This window comes from Haliaeetus albicilla, chromosome 2, assembly GCF_947461875.1.
Source record: "Haliaeetus albicilla chromosome 2, bHalAlb1.1, whole genome shotgun sequence".
Lineage (NCBI taxonomy): Eukaryota > Metazoa > Chordata > Aves > Accipitriformes > Accipitridae > Haliaeetus > Haliaeetus albicilla.
In genome coordinates, this window is record NC_091484.1 from 78,192,461 (window position 1) to 78,211,929 (window position 19,469).

Here is a 19,469-nt window from a genome sequence, read left to right on the forward strand (position 1 = left end):
TGGTGGTGCTCTCTGGAGCAGATCTATCCCAGCAATGTGGAATTGCCATTGATAACTTCCACTTTGCTCCTCACTAACAAAGTGTGTGTGTGTGGACCAAGCTCAAGCTGACCCTACCAGCAAAGCCTCTTTGCAGCTGCTAGAAGGAGAGAATAGGACATCACCCTGTACGAGAAGGACCTCAATTCTCCTTTTGTAAGACTGATGCAATTAACTCCCACCCCACATCTCCTCACACTCATGCCTGGATCTCCTGTCCTTGTAGTAGAGCACCCTGCTCTTTATTGTCATCCCAATACGCCAAATACATCTTTTTGGCCTGGCCTGTGGTTCAGGTATATCTGTGTCCAAAGCCAGGTTGGATGGGGCTTTGAGCAACCTGGTCTAGTGGAAGGTGTCCCTGCCCACGGCAGGGGGGTTGGAACGAGATGATCTTTAAGGTCCCTTCCAACCCAAACCATTCTAACCACTTTAAGATCATTCTATGATCTGTGATCTGTGACCCGGAGAGTGGAAGCACAGAGTAAACGGGCATTAGCTTTTCGTCCTCAGCTAGCAACTTCAGGAAGGGAGCATGTCTACAAAGACCCAAGAGACATCCCTCATTGCTGTGAGCCCTTTCTTGTCAGGTGAGATATATCAAGGGTGGGGTATTTCATGTCTAATTCTGTGATTCTACATGACCACAGAAAATTAAATCTTCAAGCTTCCTCTGCTTTGCCCATCTCTGTAAAAAACATGAAATATGAGGTATTGGTCTTAATGTGGCTCACCCTTAAACTTCAGGTCAAATGAAGATGGCACTAATTCCACAGCTGAAATGTTGAGATATCTTAAGACATGGAGTGGAACTCATGTCGCCTACTTGTAGCCATTTAACTGTTAAAGACTGAGTCTCAGCTAAACTGAGTCTCAGCTAAACTAAGTCTCAACTAGACTGGCTAAGTCTAGTCACCTAGTCTTTAACTAAACTAAGATAAACTAAGCCGTCTCATTAGAAATGTGATAAATCACCTTCTAAAAGTATTTGTATGTGTTGATAGAGAGGGATTCTGGATGACTTAGTTTGGGTTAGATGTTTACTTTCAGATGACTGAGATGTATCCCACTGCAGTGGTAGTTCATTTTCTTGTATTATTTTTAATATTAATCTTGAAAAGCAGCCTACTGAAGAAGTGACTTGATGCATGTGAATTAAAACTTGTGAAAAAAATCAGGAATATTGCTGAGGTGAAGTTTTTGCCTTTGGCCTAATTACTCTGCTTCTTTCATTTTCACCAACAAATCAATCATTAATTTTTAAGCGGTTTTGTGTTAGAGAGGGTCAAATAACCAAGTGCACAATATTGTATGTTTTGATAAGTGGCTGTCATTCTCAGGCAAATGAGTTATTATGTTTGCTTGGGACACATGGTCACACAAATATGACTTGAGTTCACCCACTTAACTTTTGGCACAAAACTGGGATGTCCTAATGTGGAGGCTGTTAGCTTAGACTTTCCACATAGCAGAAAGAAGAGGAGAAACATCTCCAACACAGTTGAGAGTTGCCTTCGCAGACGCCTCTTCCTCTTCAAAGAGATTAGAGCAGGACCTGAAAATGGCAATGCCCTTAATGGATAACCCTCAGTTTAAAGCTGGTTGAAGCTGGCCCATTTGCCATGCAGCAATCTGCGCTTTGGGAAATGTGGGTGAGCATGGGCAGAAACAATGCCCTTTGGTTTGGGGAGTAATCTCACTGTGCTAGAGCTGGGATGGACTCCAACTGTTTGAGCTGCCTTGGTTTGTTAATTGCTGGTTTCAGTTTTTTCTCTCTTTAACATTTTTTTCTTCTTTTTATTCCCCCTCTCAAAATGAATCTCAGCAAACTCGACAACACCCCCCCCACATCCCACCCTCACTAGCCCCCCTGATATGATTTAAATGCCTGCCACTGCTGCTGGTACCAGTGCTGTAAAAAGAACTGGCTCCTGTTCAAGTCCTTCTCTTCTCCAAATGTTTAGGGATTTGGAGCCCATACATACAATTACTGCGTGTTTCTCAGGAAGAGAAAATAGCCAGCAGCTGTTCAGTGTCTGATCAATTATGAGTTGAGGAAGAGGAGTGAAAGAGAGGGGAGTTATTGGTTAGAAATCTGCACACAGTTAGGAAACAATGCTAAGAATGAGTGCTTGGGAGATGTGGGGAAGATAGACACCCTGACAGCGTATCATTAGGCTAACAGGTCTGCAGTGGTCTCCCTAGCGTGGAGAGAAAATTGCCCCTAACCCTATGGGGGTATTTTTTCTGAGGGTTTGGCAAGGTGAAGGAAGAAGAGGAGCCAGTCCTAGTCTGAGAACATGAACATTTGACAGGCACCCTGGTAAGTGGGTGTCTTGGAGTAGATCTCCCTGCCCCAGTCAAGCACGGCACTGACTTTGATGGCAGCTTAGACACCCACTCCACATGGAGACACATAAACGTAGGCAAATTGGTCTGCAAGATGAATCCTGCCTTAAGGGATCAATTCAGTTACGTTCCCACCCCAGGTGTTGTGTGTCATCTGAGAAGCCCAAGGCTACCTGGGAAAGCCACACAGGGCTGGCAAATATTGCAAAATACCTTAAAATATTTGCTCCTTTGAAGTCTTTGAAAGGGACTTTCAATCCCCTCTGGAGTGAAATTCAGAGACTAGAAGGTTTCCCAAACAGTAGTAGACTCCTGCCTTTGTACAAATGAATTTGGCCCAAAATCTCCATTGCATTTGGTATAAAGAAAATATTTTTTCCAAACTTCATATCTTGGCTCACATTTTACCTGAGGTGACTGGAGGGGGTAGTGGGGCAATGGATCCTTCACTTACTAGCACTACCCAGCACCATATGTGCCCTTTAATTCACAAGGCATGATTTGTGCAGCCTCCATTTACCTACATTGTGACTGAATGTTGTTTTGGATGATGCTTATGTTTACCTGAGATCCAGGTGACACCTCCTTCCCAGGTAGTCTGTGTTTGGGAGTCAAAGGATGCTTGACATTATCTTCTATTATGGCTTGGAAGTTTGGGATAAAGCTGAAGGGAAGTGTTTGTTAGTGATGAAATGAACCCATAAACCCAGTGTTTACAGAGCATATGGGTCAACCTTGAAAATGTCACGTCCAAAATTTTAATGTGTTCTAGAGCTTTTTCCTGTACACTGTTGACTCTGACTCTCAGCAGTCTCAGAGAAACTAAGCTGTTTTCCTTCAAAGTCTGTTCAGGAATCTGTGATGAAATGGGCATAGGGGCTTACATCCAGTTTCAGTGAGTAAGAATAAATGGAAAGAATTGATTTACAATGTACCTTAGGGCAAAAATGAAAATGTTTTCAAAATTAGTCATTTGTGGGGAAAAAGCTTGGTAAAACCTGACAGTTGAAAATGTGTCAGCTTGTGGTTATGTGGACATCTTTATAGCTGATGAATTTAACTACATCCAGCATCCAGTAACAGGATTCTATAGTCACTACGTGAATCTTCATAAAGACTGAGTCTGTCTTTTCCTCACACAGCAACAGAAGCGTTTAGTAAGTTCTGTGCAACAGCGTCATCACCATGGATACGTTTACTGTTTGTGTTGTGACATGTGGAATTTTACCTAAAGTCTCAGTTCCCTTGCAATTACATAAGATTATTTATCTTCATTAGGATTATTTGTCTTCATTATATATAAAGTACTTTTGATCAGGGACACCTGAAAATGCGACCTAAAAAACTTTCAATGTTTAAGAAAAAGGGGTTTACGTTGCCCTGAAATGGATTTATTATTTCACCTAACTACATTAATTTAAAATTCAGATGTCTAGTCAACATAGCTCTCTGCATCACATATGTATTCAGTGGAAAAGGCTAAAAAGTATTAATCTGAACCCAAGATATATGGGATAAGCCTTCCTCTGGACATCCCAGTCTTTCCGTTGACTAGAGAATTGCAGATCAGTGGCTTTGAATAGACATCTAACTCTTAGATGGATAGAGTTAGGTGAGAATCCACTTTAATGTCAATGTAATTTCTTTACAGGCTCTTTAATGATGGTATTCACCCATAAGATGACAGAGTAAATCTGCTGAAACAGATGTCTTGTTTAGCTACGTGATAGCTCAAACACATTTTTCTCTGGAGCCATTGAGAGATGCTGACCTCAGAGCCATAAAACTGCATATTCACAGCACAATGGTTTTTTAGATTAGAACTGCAATTTAATTAAATTTTATTTCCAGGAACACTGATAGAGTCTTTGTTCTGCCAAGTCAAACTCAAAGGTCATGCTCTTCAACTGGGTCTTTGGTGCCATTCAGATTAAACCTACAATGTTCTAACCAGTCAGGTATCCCCAAACACTCAGGGTGTTCCAGCCATATACGGTTATTTATGTAACTATGTCCTAGTTCAGTTGTGACAGTGCAAAGAGGAAGTTGGAAATGAAAAATTACCGTCTCAGATGTCCCGGATGAGATTTTTCCATTATGTTGTTGCAGTTTCCACCTTCCCCAACTGAACTGACACTACCTATGCCATTCCTCTTCCCTGTCTCAAATAACAGTGCTTCCAGACTTTTTCATTCCACCTCTGAAGTTACCTGGGCCTCCTTCCACTCCTTCTTGTAAGTGACCTGGGCTGCGCTCCTCCGTTCCCCTGAACCTCCCGCAGAACCATCACGGACCTCCTGACCTTCATTTTTTTTCCTTCTGGTCCCTCAGCCTTAAGCCCTAGTTTTAACTCATTAAGAAGCATGGGCCTCGGAGAAAGATTGTCACGTTCCCTTCTCCAATCCTTGACCTATGAACCTATTTTCAGAGACTCACAGATGCTAAAACCTGAAAGTCTCAGTGCATTGCTGTTTTCTGACCTCCAGGATTAGCACAGCCTGGAGATACTCACCCAGGCACTTCTGTAGCAAGTAAAATAACTGCCGGTTGAGCTGCCATACCTGCTGAGACATTCATGACAGCTTTTCCCTATATAATGGTTATTTTTTCCTGACTGTTTTTCCTCTGTTGCTTTCCTCCTTCTGTTTTCAGTACAGATTTAGTTTTTGTGTTTTGGGCCTAAATGTGACTGTCATAGATGATTTGGTTCAAAATACAACTTATTTATTTTTTTAGTACAGAGACTGAAATGTTTCTTTACTAGATTATGAATAGTTTTGGCTGGAGATCTGCTGGTAGAGTCCATCAAGCTGACAAAAAATACTATCTCCTTCTTGTGTTTCTCAGAAAAAAAAAAAAGTTGAGTTTTGGGGAAAGGCAAGTGAGCAGAACTACTCTAAATTCTTGATTTGCTACTGAACTTGTCAATAGAGTGTTTTAGCAACTTTATTCAGAGACCTGCAATGACCATTTCTTGTACTCCTTTCTTGAAAGCTGGTTCATATGATCTACTTCTGACCACCAAAAAATGGTCAAAATCCATGCCAGGTTTGTTGTTTAGGCTCCCTGTATAGTCATTGGAGAGATAAGCACCTCCAGAAGATGAATCTTCCCAACTTCCAGTAGATATCTAACATAACTTAAAATGAAGCATGCTTTGGAGATGTGTTTCTTTCCACTGATTGTCCAGGAAGCCTACGTGACCCGTTCAGACCACACATCTATGACTGAAGAAAGCCCTATGACGTTCATTACATGCTCTATGAGAAGAGTCTTTAGGATCGTTCACTTTATGTGAGTGAAAGATTTTTCTTCCAACGTCTTTGACTTATAAAGCAAATTATGCTCCCATTAATACCAGTTGTTGTCTGTCACCATCTTCAGCAAGAACAAGAACAGGCCCTTGAGGGAAGCCTCACATGGGGTGATTCGCAGCAGTTTAGAAATCTGGGCATCCTGCAAACTGACCCCCTTGCTTTGCTACGCTTTGTGAACACTTCCTCTGTGGTGTTGAATTTAAGCATACTGTAATTGCTGCTTCCACATCTCTTATTCTCTGCTTAGTTAGAAAAAAATGCCAAGAAACCTTCTCCTCTGGTTGGTCATCCCAGTCATCTTCTGGTTAAGCTGTCATTTTCCTGAGATATATGAATCTGTCAGACTTTGACAGTTGACATCTTGTCTCCTTCTGGCTTGATCATATAGATACTTATTAGCCAAGGCAGATTGTATAGGTCAGGCAGAAAAAAATCCCTAAGCTTTCAAAATCAGATCCATTCCTTTTCTGGCTGATCCCTCTCTTCCCACAGAAGAGGTTTTGCATATGTTTGGCTGCTTTTGCTATTCAAAACCATTTGATTAATTAAAGTCCCCCCTCTAGCTTAATTTACTTTGCACACTACTTCAGGAATTTTTCCATTCCCTCCTCCTGTCCTTGTGCTCTCCAGCAGATACTTTCATGAGGTTCTTCTTTGTTCTCCACTATTTCCATCTTTAACCAGAGAATTCCTCCATCAAGCCAGTGTTCCAAATGAAAGGAGGAGAGGAGCTTTGTGTAACTAGGATAGCACCTGGTATTGCAGGCAAAGCCTGTCCAAAGGTTTTGATTGTTTTAAAGCATAGTAGCTCCACGTTCCTATCTCATTCTTGAGGCTTCCTCTCCATCAACCAAGTCCCATAATGCAGCAATGCAGCAATGCAGCTCCCATGGTTCTTGTCTTCATGGTTCTTCATTGAACTTTCCCCATCACTTCCTGCTATGACTGCTTGAAAATGTTTTTGGAGTTTGTTACCAATGAAAAAAAGTCTTTCTCTTCTAAAAGAAATTAAAGATTTAGCAAGAATGAATTCAGAATATTGTAGGAGGTGCCCAAGTGGGACTAATTTTTTGTTTCAATATTTTATGTGAAACACATGAGGCAGTGAAAATAAATATAATTTAGTGGGTTCACAGGAAATCCTTTGTGTTTTGAAGCAGAAACATTTCTTTCAGAATATGCTGAGGGATTTGGAAAACAGCAAATATTGATCTGTCTGCCCTGCAAAAGAGAAGTAACTTCAGCCTTTTTTCCCCCTAAAAAAATGTTTTCTCATTTCTCCTCACTTCCACTCTCCCAATGGCATTGATATGAACCTCCCAGTACCAGCAGAACTCCCAACATGGTCATGCTTTCTTGAATAGCTGTGTGGAGTAGGTCAGGTCTCAGTGAGACTACACCATTGGAGTCTGGTCTTTCAGAGACCAATATAAGCATTTCTTTACTAAGGAACCCATGAAGGGAGCAGCTTCAAAAACATCCATGTGAAATTATGAATTGAAAAATTTCTCCTCTGAGATAGATCCCTTATTAGCTCCTCTGCTTCCAATATGCCCTCCTTAGATCACCTGAGGCATTGCAGGAGAAAGCAGAATAATTGTGAATGCACTGCTTGTCCTGTGGAAAAAAAATATGAGAGTACTGATTGTGGTCCTCTGACCTTCTTTGGAAATGATCCTTCATTCCTTCTTCCCACCAGACTGCCTGGGCTACAGGGCAGTTCAACATTGAGTGACTTCCCAGCTGTGGAGACCTCAGCATTGATGTGTCCAGGCAATAACAGGGAACTTGAGGGGAAAAATAAAGTAGCACATACACAGGCACTGGAAAAAGCAACACCTCCTGAATTACCACCACCACTTCCCGGAGCTGTAGTGGTTGGGTCTGTTAGGGGAAAGGTCTACCTCCCAGCCAACTACTGACTCAGCCTGTCCCCATTTTCATGTCCAAGAACTAATATGATCAAACTGAAATTGCTTGCATTGGGGTAGCATATAGAGTTTCCAGCCAGGATCCCCAGCCCCTTGAAATCAGTGCACTCTGGATAACCATAGCACGCCCCATTATTAGAGATTTATGGTCAAGGTGTGTTGATACCTAGGAGTGGGTTCAGAGCTGACATGGCATGGCTGCAATTATGCAGAAAGTCAGTGCTGGAAAGTGGAATAAAGGTTGTTTGAAGCTGAGTTTCTCCCTTCACATCTGGATTAGTACCTTCAGACTGAGTGCCAGTCTGAAGTCTCCCCAAAAACATGACCCCGGAGTTAGTTTTAGACGTGTCTGTAAGATATGCTTCCTTCAGTAGAAAGCTTTTGGCTCCCTGTACAGATCAGCAGTTTTAGTGTAAGCAGAACTCATGTGAAAAGTAAAATTAGCTCCTAGGAGTAACAATCAATTTACGTCGTAACTGCTAATGAACCAGGGCTGTAGATATCACCTTTTAATTTGACCCATGCTGGTAAGCCAATGCTCAGATTCTCACTGAACCAGTATTCAAAGATCTGCATTCAGTTTTAGAGATGCTTTATCTCACCCTGAGCAAAGCAGCTTTGCACCTTGTTTCCCTACTTGTAATAAGAAAATCTCCTTTTTCTCACTCTTTTTCTGCCTCTGTAGCAAAGTATGTCTTTTACAAGGTTTTTTTGCAATGTGTGACAGCACCGTTAGGATCATGGTTGAGAGCTCCCTGGCACTGCTGTAATATCGGTAATAAGGTGGGAATTTTTAGCAGGCTTATTCTGCCGAAGAATGTTCCATTTGTCTTTTCATATTTAGTCAGAAGACCCAGGTGAAGGCTGAGCAGATGAATACCAGGACCCTTCTAGTCTGTGGTTTAAGATAGACTTGGAACTGTAATAACATAAGCCCAGAGTCTTTTTGCTAGTGCAATTGTAATCTGAAAAGAAAATTGATGTATGGAAATCATATTACCGCTGTCCTTCACATGCACATTCTCAAAACTTTTTTATTTAAGAGTTCTTAACTCTTGACCTCATGACAAATTTATCCCTCGTTTAATACTTAAGATGTTTAGACCATTAGGTAAAAACAGTATTGTTATTTAGGTTACGTGTTGAAAGTCATAGCGCCTGGAAAGAATTCTGCTTTGTGGTTTCCAGGCTGACTCCAGAAAATTAGAATTGCAGTGAGGCTATCCATGCAGTTAAATTTAAAATAAAAATCTCAAACCCAAATCCAGACTGAAGAAAATCTTAACAGCATGAAGAATCATTGCAAAGGTTTAAAAATTTTTGCTTCACTTCATCAATATATGCCATTTCCTGAAGGAAGCCAGACAGGTTAATCATGTGCAAAATATATATGTATACACAGACATTTCACACGTACACATACATATATGTGTGTGTGCATATACATGTGTGCACGAGTGTGTATATATTAATTTTTTTCCCTTTCTTCTTCATATCAGACTTCACCATATGGCACTAAACCCATCATTTAATGTGGAATTATGAAGCTAATGGAATGTGGAGAATGAGGTCTTGCTTTCCTATTGGTCACCAGGCTCCTCTTTAACTGCTGGGGGAAGACCAAACTTATAAACAGAGGTCTGTGACCATAGAAACACCCAGATCAACTTTTAAGTTTCATCACATTAAAATAATTGGCTTAATTTTTTTCTGTACATTGCACAGGAAAAATGCCTGGCATGTGTGTTCAAATATATATATTTGTTCAAATATATATATTGCAGTTCAAAATAGTGATGGTGACTTACAAGTCAGATAATTCATCCCAGTGAGAGATGCCAATTTTTCTCCATACAGTCATTAATAGCTCATCCCAGTGAGAGATGCCAATTTTTTCCCCATACAGTCATTAGTAGCTCATTGAAATACAAGTAGAATCCAGAGCAAAAAGCTCTGGTGTCAGTGGAAGTTTTCAATTTATTCCTGCTTAAGGGCTCCATACATGGGTTCAACAGACTTGTTACTCACTCTTACTGTAATTTTCCCATCTACTTTTCAGCTCTCTATATACATATGTGTATTCAAATCATGTATGCTTTCAACAAACCTTTTTACCCCAGTGAACAAATGGATTTGCACAAATTAGAAATCAATTAGAAGCTGATCCTGTAGAGTTGAAAACTGCTTGGTTAGAGGCTTTAAAAGTCTCACTGGTTTCTCATAATGTCATGAAATCATAAACATGTCTAGTCTAAAAAAGACCTCTGGAGGTCCCTAGTCCAACTTCTTGCTCAAAAAAAGGGCTATATCCAAAGTCAGATTGTGCCCTTGTCCAACTGAGTTTTCAGCAAATTTTTCATTATATCCAACCATAGTTTCCCTTTCTGCAACTTGTGACTTTTCACCCTTCTGCTTTACATCTCTGAGTAGTTGCATCTCCTCCACCAACCCCAATTACATAGTGGAAGTCTGCAACTTGTTCTCCCCTTTTCCCATGGCCAAATATCATTGAAAGTGCTCACTGCCAGAGAGAGTAAGGGGTACGATGTGGATGCTTTTTATAGGATCCCAAGCTTTTTCCAGGCAGTGTTTGCAGCTTGTTACTTCTCGATCGGTATCCACAGTCCTTAGAGGTGTTTGTACCTAAGTTTGGGCTTTAGCCTTTATACGGTTTTGTCTGTAATCTTCCTTGATTTCCAGCATGACCACGTCTTCTGCTTCTCTTATTTTATGCCTTCCCCTGTGTCATTCCTTCCCAAACCTTATTCCTTACTCAAATAAAGCTAAAATTGGTAAACCCAAGCTATTTGGTTTATCAATATTTTATAGAAAAAAATTTCTTTTCCTTTCCATACTTCTGTCATAACTACCATAGACTTTCTATATACCTTGACACTTCTGCCTTCAAGTGGCCCATCTTGTTTGATACATCACAAGAAATACATCAAGAAAAAATGCAAATAGTCTCCACTCTCTTTCCGTCAGAAACCTCAAATCTGTCCCTAGAACTAATCCTTTCTACCAGCCTTCATTATGTCGTCCACTCTCATCCAGCTTCTTAACACTCATCCAGTCTTCCATCTTCACCAAATTTGATTACTTCTTGTTCCAGCTTCCATGGTTTGCTCAAAGGGAGTCTTCCTACTCAATATAGAAACTTAACTGCTTGTGTTCTTAACTTCATCTTCTAGCTTCATGAAGCTCTCCATAATTCTACCTCTTTGTCTGATTTTCACACCTATTGTTCACAGAGATGTCTCCTTTCTTCCATATCTGAATATTAAGTGTCTCCTATTAGGTGTGCTGTCTGAAACCAACCTTACCTTTGATGCCTGCAAAAAAAATGAAGGTCTTAGTGTTGGTTATGCAAGGTCAATGGAAGCTGCTCTACATGCCACAATATTTCTACTGATTCCTGCAGACTCTGGGTTAAAGTTCACATTTAGAACTGTTACGATAACGTATTAACCAATATTTCTTTAACCTCACTATCATCACAGTCCTGATCAGTTATTTATTATTATGATTAATGTTTGCTACAGCAGTGGTGCTACGTGACCACAGCCAAGATCCAGCTCCTAATGTGACTTACACAAATGCACAATAAGAAACAGACTTTGCCCTGGAGAAATTATGAACTGAGTAGAGAACTCAGACAATGAAACAGAGAGCCTTTCCAAAGTTGGCAATGTCAACTTTATAGCCAGGGACTTGTCTAACACCCTGTGTACCTTGATTATGCCCTTGGACCATCAGAACACTTAGCTGTTATTCCCACAGAAACGATCATTCACCCATCTTTAGTTTTTGCATTAAAAAAAGGTGGCCAAGGAGACAAAGTAGCAGCTGGAAAACTTGGTATCAATAGAAATTCCATGTTCTTTTCAAGTATATATATACCACTACCATGTCAACATCGGCTAAGGAGCTAGTTCGTGGATCTTATATAGCCAGTGGAAACTATGCTTAAGCACCATGTGATTAGGGAATGTCGGTTGACTTGTCTAGTTTTGTACTTTTGAATAGGATGAATTGCACCCAATACTCTATCTTTGACTAGAACTCTACTGACTACAAAGGGAGCCCAGAATGACGAATTTCAATGGAGATGTTCAAATTAAATGCCAGGACTGTGTGCTGAAGACTACTTCCCTCTCTTCAGTACCTGTTAAGAGTACAGTTTTCCAGCTGTGGTGGCTTGCCATCAAAAATCCAAAGTTACTTAGAAAACCAGAACCAACATGGCCTTCTCAGAGAGGAGGCTTTGCTCTGTAGACAAAATTTCCTCCCTGGTGATCGTGTTGCAAACAAGTTCTGCCTCAGAGAGGCAGGGCACAAAGAACAAAAAGGGATTTGAGCAGCCGGGTGGTGGGAGAAGGGAAGTGGAGGGAGGAGGGGGCTGGAATGAGAAAGCGCAGAAACAGTTTTAAATATTTGGAATCTGCAATTGTATTTCCCCCCTTCCCCTCCCAGAACCTCATTTTTTTTAGCCCAGATTAACTATTCCCCCTACAATGCTTTTTCATAAAGGGATCAAGTCCATTGTTTATAGAATTTGCTAATAACAGCCTCAGTCGCGCTGTCACAGCAGAGTGATTCAATTACAAGACTGGACAATAAAAGCTCAATAAAGAAACTCAAATCCTTATTAAATTCTTTTTTTTAATTATTATTAAAAAAATACCCGAGCAGGCTAGGATTGCCAGATTGGGAATTTACATTGAACAGAAGAATGATATGATCTCTCTGAGTAGCACGGTGCAAATTAAAAGAGGTTTAGCGTTAAGTGTTCATGGCACAAAAGCAATTTTAAGTACCTGCAATCAGCTTAGGTTGGCTAAGCCTAAATATGTACAAATCATGTAATGGGCAATATCCCTGGCAGTACCACGCAGAGCTCTGACAGATGCGTTCTCCAAGGTTTACAGTGGGTCCTACAACAGCTCAGGATGAGTGTCTGCATGTGCACGCACACCAATACGTGTGCGAGAGTGTGCGTGTGTGTGTGTGTGTGTGTGTGGTTTGTGGGCCACCTAGTGTCCTGGTGCTACCTAGACAAAATAGTCTGCTTTTTATTTCTGGTAGCACTGATTTTAAGGTGAGAAAAGAACATTGCAATCATCTGTTTTGACACCTCAGCAATCACAAAACAGGATAAAATGACCCAGAGTTTGCTGCACCTTTCTCTTAACTGCTGCTTCAGCTGGAGACTCTTTCCTAGAAAAGTATTTGATCTCTATTTAAATCCTTTTTCCATTGGGAAACCCATAATTGCCCTTGTTAGTCATCTCAATTGGTAGTTATCTTTGCTGCAAGGAACTTAGGTTTTTTGGACTTGTTGCTGGTTTGTTGTTTTTTTTTTTCCAGCCTGGCATAACTTTATGCCAACCTTTTTTAAAGTCTGCTACACTAAAAAGCTCTCCATTAAGAGAAAATTTTGTCCTGTATAAGCACTTAGAGACAGTGACTCAGGCAGATCTTAATCTTCTCTACATTTGACTAAACAGTGGGAGCTTACTTAGTTTCTCAGTGCATTGTAAGATTTCCAGGCTTTGGTTCATACTTACAGATCTTTTCTGAATTCTTCCAGTCACACTGGTATTCATTTCCATCTCATCCTTAGTCCTCTGACTTGTCACCAGCATGGTAGTAAAGCCTAATTTCTATATGATGGAGAACAAATAAGCTACGGGTGAAGATTTTTTGCGTTTGAGGTGTACAAGATGTCTCTTGCTTTTAACTGGTTATCTGGCATCTGGTAAGGAATGACCCTGACAGGTCCTCTATCCTCCATTTGACAATTTGTTCTTGTTAAATATCTATGAACTTAACAGAATGTCCTACTATTCTCAGAATTGTCCCACACGTTAAAGCAATTTTTGGAAGCATTGCACAGTGACATATACTCGTACACACAACCTGGTGTCATATATGTCATGTTCTTCAGATATAGATAAGAGAATATGGCAGAGGAAAAGACTACAAAGAGAGAGCAGCATGGAAATCACATATAGTCCACTTAAGCTGATCATGGTGGGAGCCTGGAGCATTGGCTTAGCCTGGTATCATTGTAAAGCCTTGGTGAAGAGTGAATACTATGCTTTCAGCTTATCTTTAATGTAATAACATCTCTCCATTGCTGGACCTACAGGATGACAAGCTCTGAAAGCTTGAGGTAATGGAATTCTGATCTGCTCTGCACTTTCTTGACCGTAACATGCTACAGCAACCATAATGCTTAAGGTGGGTATCAAAAATGGGGTTAATCTTGGACATGAGCCAGCAATGTGCACTTGCAGCCTAGAAAGCTGATTGTATCCTGGGCTGCATAAAAAGTAGTGTGGCCAGCATGTTGAGGGAGGGGGTTCTTCCTCTGTATTCTGCTCTTGTGAGAGCCAAACTGCAGTACTGCATCTTGTACTGGGGTCCCCAGTACAAAAAAACCCATGGACCTGTTGGAACGAGTCCAGAGGAGGGCCATGAAGATGATCAGAGGGCTGGAGCACCTCTCCTGTGAAGACAGGCTGAGAGAGTTGGGGTTGTTCAGCCTGGAGAAGAGAAGGCTCCGGGGACACCTTATTATGGCCTTGCAATATATAAAAGGGGCTTAAAAGAAAGATGGGAAGAGACTTTTTGCCAAGGCCTGTAGTGAAAGAGCAAGGGTCAACAGTTTTAAACTGAGAGAGGGTAGGTTTAGATTGAACATAAAGAAGAATTATTCTATGACCAAGGTGGTGAGAGACTGGAACAGGTTGCCCAGAGAAGTTGTGGATGCACCATCATTGGAAGTGTTCAAGGCCAAGTTGGAGAGGGCTTTAAGCAACCTGATCTAGCAACAGATGTCCCTGTCCATGACAGAGGAGTTGGACTAGATGATTTTTAGAAGTCCCAAACCATTCTATGATTCTATAATTCTAGCAGTCAGAAAAAAAAAAAAAAAAAAAAAAAGAAAAAAAGTGCATCTTGCTTGTGCTGGTAGTTTAATCTTTATCTCTAGTCAACAGAGGGATAAGGAACAGCTGCAGGAAATGCTCTCTGTCTCAGACACTAAGGGATGGGATGAATTACCTTTTGGTGGTGTCTGCTGGAGGGCAAATCATCTGGGCTATCCAGCCGTCCCTTAAATCTGCCACTCAGGTGCTTTGTTCTCTTCATTGACTCTACACGGAGCCTGGTCTAATTGCATTGTCTAATTGCTTAACTTTCAGACAGCGCAAGTTAATAGATGTGAAGACCGCCTCATCATAAATTCGATGGAAGTCTGGTAGACTTTAAAAACAACACAATGAGAGGTGTGAAAGTTTCAGCTGTGATCTGACCCGTAGTCATATAGCCACTGGGAACTGCAGTATGCGCAGCTGGGCATGGCTGGATCCACTGATTTATGAGAAAGCAGTTGCAGTGCCAAGCAGAGGACAGGAAAACTGGAGAGCCCTCAAAAAGGCTGAGTGACTGTCTGAGCAGCTCTGCTCGTGCAGTCGTCATAGTAATTGGGGCAGCAGGTCCATGACAGATAATGTGCAGGTGTTGAAGAAAGTTGGAAAATATCAGAAATGAACCAGTAAGCGGAGGTACATGGTGCTGGAGTGGAAGGAGTTTGCTACAGCTGCAGTTTGTGAATGTTTCCTGGATGGAGGTCGTGCTGTATCTTGGAAACATTAGAGGTTTTGTTCTTCAATGGACATAGTTAATAATATAAGTAAGGAGAAGAAAATGATACTAGTGCTAGCCTTTGGTAGGGAGATCATCACCCAAGGTTTCCTCTGTTGTCACAGACCCCTCAGTTGGATTCATTCATTGTTAGAAAATTGTCTAAAATAGATGGCATGAGATGCCCTCTCAAGTGACCTTTCACTGATAAAAGCAGGAAACCTGGCTTAAAGCAGGGGCTTACATTTTAAATGACTATGGTTAAGGGAGATTAATTCTACCCTCAGCACTCAATCTAAGTTAATCATCAGGGCTCTGCCTTTCAGCTCTGTGAAGACATGTGGAACATTCACTCCATCTTTGGGTAGTGGTTTAGGATTGCTGGGATAAACCGTCCTCCAAAGTGGCAGTTTCTCTGCACTGATTATAGTGTGGGACAAGAAAGCTCTTCAGAAAGGTGCTTCAGTGACTTTCCGAAAAAAACAGGCAGGATGAGTGCGGGCTTTTAAGTCTTTGCAACAGAGACCCAGAGATTTTCAAGAGCTGCAGTTGGGTCCTGCCTTTATCACAGACTGGCTGTGGAATGATGGATCTCAGCCTAAAAAGGGATACGATGAGATGTTCATTCCTGATGCTAACAACCGCTATAGAGGCACTTAGTTTGGGGTTTACCTCACATAATGTTTACCATTAAAACATAAATGTTGAGTCCTGGATTGGATGCCTAAGACATAAAGTAGAAGAATTCATCTCTCAAAGTACCATTTCTGTTCATAGTTCGTTTCTCCCTAGCTTGAATTAAAAGTCCAATTTTTAAGTGGCCACCTGTAAGCAAGCGAAGTCTCTGCCTTCCAAGATATAGATGAGCATGACTGGTGTCTTCCAGATGGAGGTAGAGACCTTAGAGGTGTTGTCATATGCCTTAGGTACACAGCAGAAAGTTTCTTTTGGTTTCAGTAGTGAATGCTGGTGCATTGGAACCAATGATCTGAATCTGTTCTTTTCTCTCCTGAATTCAGAAACGCTCACAAAGCATGGTAACAGTGAGGGAAAGGTGGCTTTTTTACCCATACTAAATAAATGGAAATGATATAGGCTGATCAAATGCAGCTGACTGCTTTGGACACTTTATGAATTTTCTCATATAAACTTCTCAAAAGCGGAACGAATTTCTAGGCTAGCAGGCATACATTTTTTAATTAAGATAAAAGCATTTATTAGAATGGATGAGGGTGTTAAATCTGACCAATATACCTTTGAAGATCCCAGCCCCCTGCTTTATTCCATGAACGTACACTCCCTGAAATGTGCCATGGCTTTATATTTCACAGCATCCATAACATGGATTTATCAAAGGTCACTATGGCAACATCTAGGCAGTCCGAGACAAATACGCGTATGAGCATAGAAACAGAACAAAACAAACTGAAATCGCCCTGTTCCCACCCAGTCTTCTCCCCTGTCCCTTCAACTCCAAATTTAGATGAATGCTATTATTAATACTCCAGTTGATATTACCTCAGCAGAGATTGAAAAGCAGGAGAGGGTTCACACCACACATACGGAGAAGAATATCAATGTTGTATAGGCACACTGCACGCATAGGATCACTGGGGCTATGGGTAACTCTGCGGAATAATTGTATTGGCATGTGTGAATTCTGGGAATCAGAACCTCCTAATATTTGTTTAGGCTGTGTTTCCATGGCAATAAGTGCACTTGCTATTAATTCTCTAGTTTATTACAAGTCTTTATTCCTAGTATTTGGGGGAGGGGGTTATTCACATTCACTTTGGAATTCCAGGCCTTATATATATGAACCTGAACTTACTAACAGTAAATATATATAAATATAAAAATATAAAATAAGGCACTCAGAATCACAAATCTCTACACTGACAATGCTAAGCCTTTTCAGAAATGATTGAGAACTTTGAGATATACCAGTCCTCTTTTACTAATAGTATTTGAAGTTGTTCTTTTGGAGATGTCTAACCACAGCTGAATTTATAACATCTTTTTTGCTTTATTTTGCTCATTTTGGAAAATGGGACACTTTTAGCATTTTATTCCCTGGAAAGAAGGAAAAGTGTCCAGAAGGTGAAAGAGATCAGAATATTTTTTTGCTTCTCTGTTCATGTATATATTAATACATTGTTATATATTGCACACATAGAACAACACATGCACACAAATCTGTATGAAAAAGTATCAATGGGACTGCAGTTGCAAAGTGAATTTCTCAGTAATTAAAATAAGCCAAAATAAAAGTTGCCTGTGAAACCTTACCTTTCTCCCTTTTATTACATGTTATCTTGCAACTTAGTTATATGGTAGCCTAATATATTTGAATGGGAACCTCCCATGGTGAGAACCATACCCAGCAGCAATTTGCTATACAATTTTAGCTTTATTGTGCAGTAGTTGCTTCCAGGATGTATTTTCTACCCATAATTCAAAGGCTGCTCTAAAGACATAACTCTTTGTTTCCTCCTGGGCTTTTTTTGGCATTCCTGAGTGGTTTTCCAACGTTAATCATCTTCAGAATATCCATCTGAGATGGGAACGTTATCCTTATTTTACTAATAGGAACCTGATAAATAGATTAAGATTAACACGAAAAGTATCCAGTTATTTTGGTGTCCAGGCAGAGCTCTGAGTGCCTGCTTTGGCAAGGGTTTAAGCATTTATACCTTATTAATCTCATTCAACTATACCTGTCTAAAAGCCATTTCTTTCTCTGAGCTACTCATTTTCTCATAGTCAGTGGGGAGAAACAAGCACATTCAGAGGGGCTTCATCTAATATGTCTTGGATGACTATCTTGGGATAAGATGAATTACCCTCCAGAGGGGCTAAGGCAGACAAATCCCACATTATTTATTTATTTGAAGAAGTTTCCCTTGATTTCGGTTGCAGTTAGGAGTGCTCAGTATTTCATTAAAATGCTGCGAACTAAGGGTGTCAGGGACTTGAGGGAGCTCATCTGAACCACGTCTATGCCCCTTCTGCCTATCAGACCTCAGAAACTCAAGTCACAACACACAAAAAAAAAAATCCATGAGCGTCCACTTGTGTGAAGTTTGTACTAAGCAACTTTGCCTGAGTTATCCAGCAGCTGTAGAAGAGGCAGAGTATAGTCCTTGAGGCAGGGTTTAATTTATGGAAATGCCTCTCAAATTCTGCAACAAACGAGGCAAGGGCTGTAAAGCTGGCAACCTCGTGTACTAATTGCTCCCCTTCAGCTGTAGAATTTGCATCCGCTGTTCTCACTGAGGGAAGGGTGCCATGGGAAAACCAGCACTGCGTCATGAAATAAAAGCCTGCATCAGGTCTATGTTTGAAGGGGCTGATATAAAAGGTCAGCTTCTAACATTGAAGAACTTGATTTTGCAACCATACTATTGTCCTTTTAGTGCCCTCCCGATACATTTTCTCTTAATCGTTAAAAAAAAGGGGGAAATAAATAATGAATTTGGGCATGTTGCCTTGTAGGGGCACCCACACAGATCTTCCTGGGATTTGCAGCATAACAGAACTGTTATTCTGGAGGTACTGGAGGGACAGAGGACACCATGGGAGAGCTGTGGTTTTCAGCAGATGGAGATTATCCTGCCTGTTCTTCTGCCCCAGGACAATCCTCATCCTTGTCTCTGTACCTGTTAGCTGCAGGTTTTTATCACTAATTCTTAGTCCTGGTGATAATCATAGCCAGCCACAATGGGAAGGGAAGGGAAGTGGGAAGAAGGAGAAGGAAAGGGAAAAAGAAAGAAGATTCAGAAAATTTAATCTGAGGAGTTTAAAGATAAAGCAAAATTTTTAAAAAGTTTAAAACAATCTTGACAGCCAGTACTCCAAGCCTGCCCTCTAGATCTATATAATATTATCTTCTTTTTAACTTTTCCCCACTTGTATCAGCCATTCCAGAACAATAGTGTGCTTTGGCACACACATACAACACATTCAGAATTTCCTTAGCCACCGCAAAATGCATAAAAATATATTCAGGGCTGTATACTAAGGTATTTGAGAGCCCATGAAAGACAAGAGGAGATGAAGTTACTGGGAAAAAAGTAGAGTACAATTTTTCACTGGGAAAAAAAAAAAAATAATAATAATTCTCAACCTCCTTTCCTGGAAGTTGATTTTATTTTATTTCATTCTTTGTGAGAGCACCCTCAGC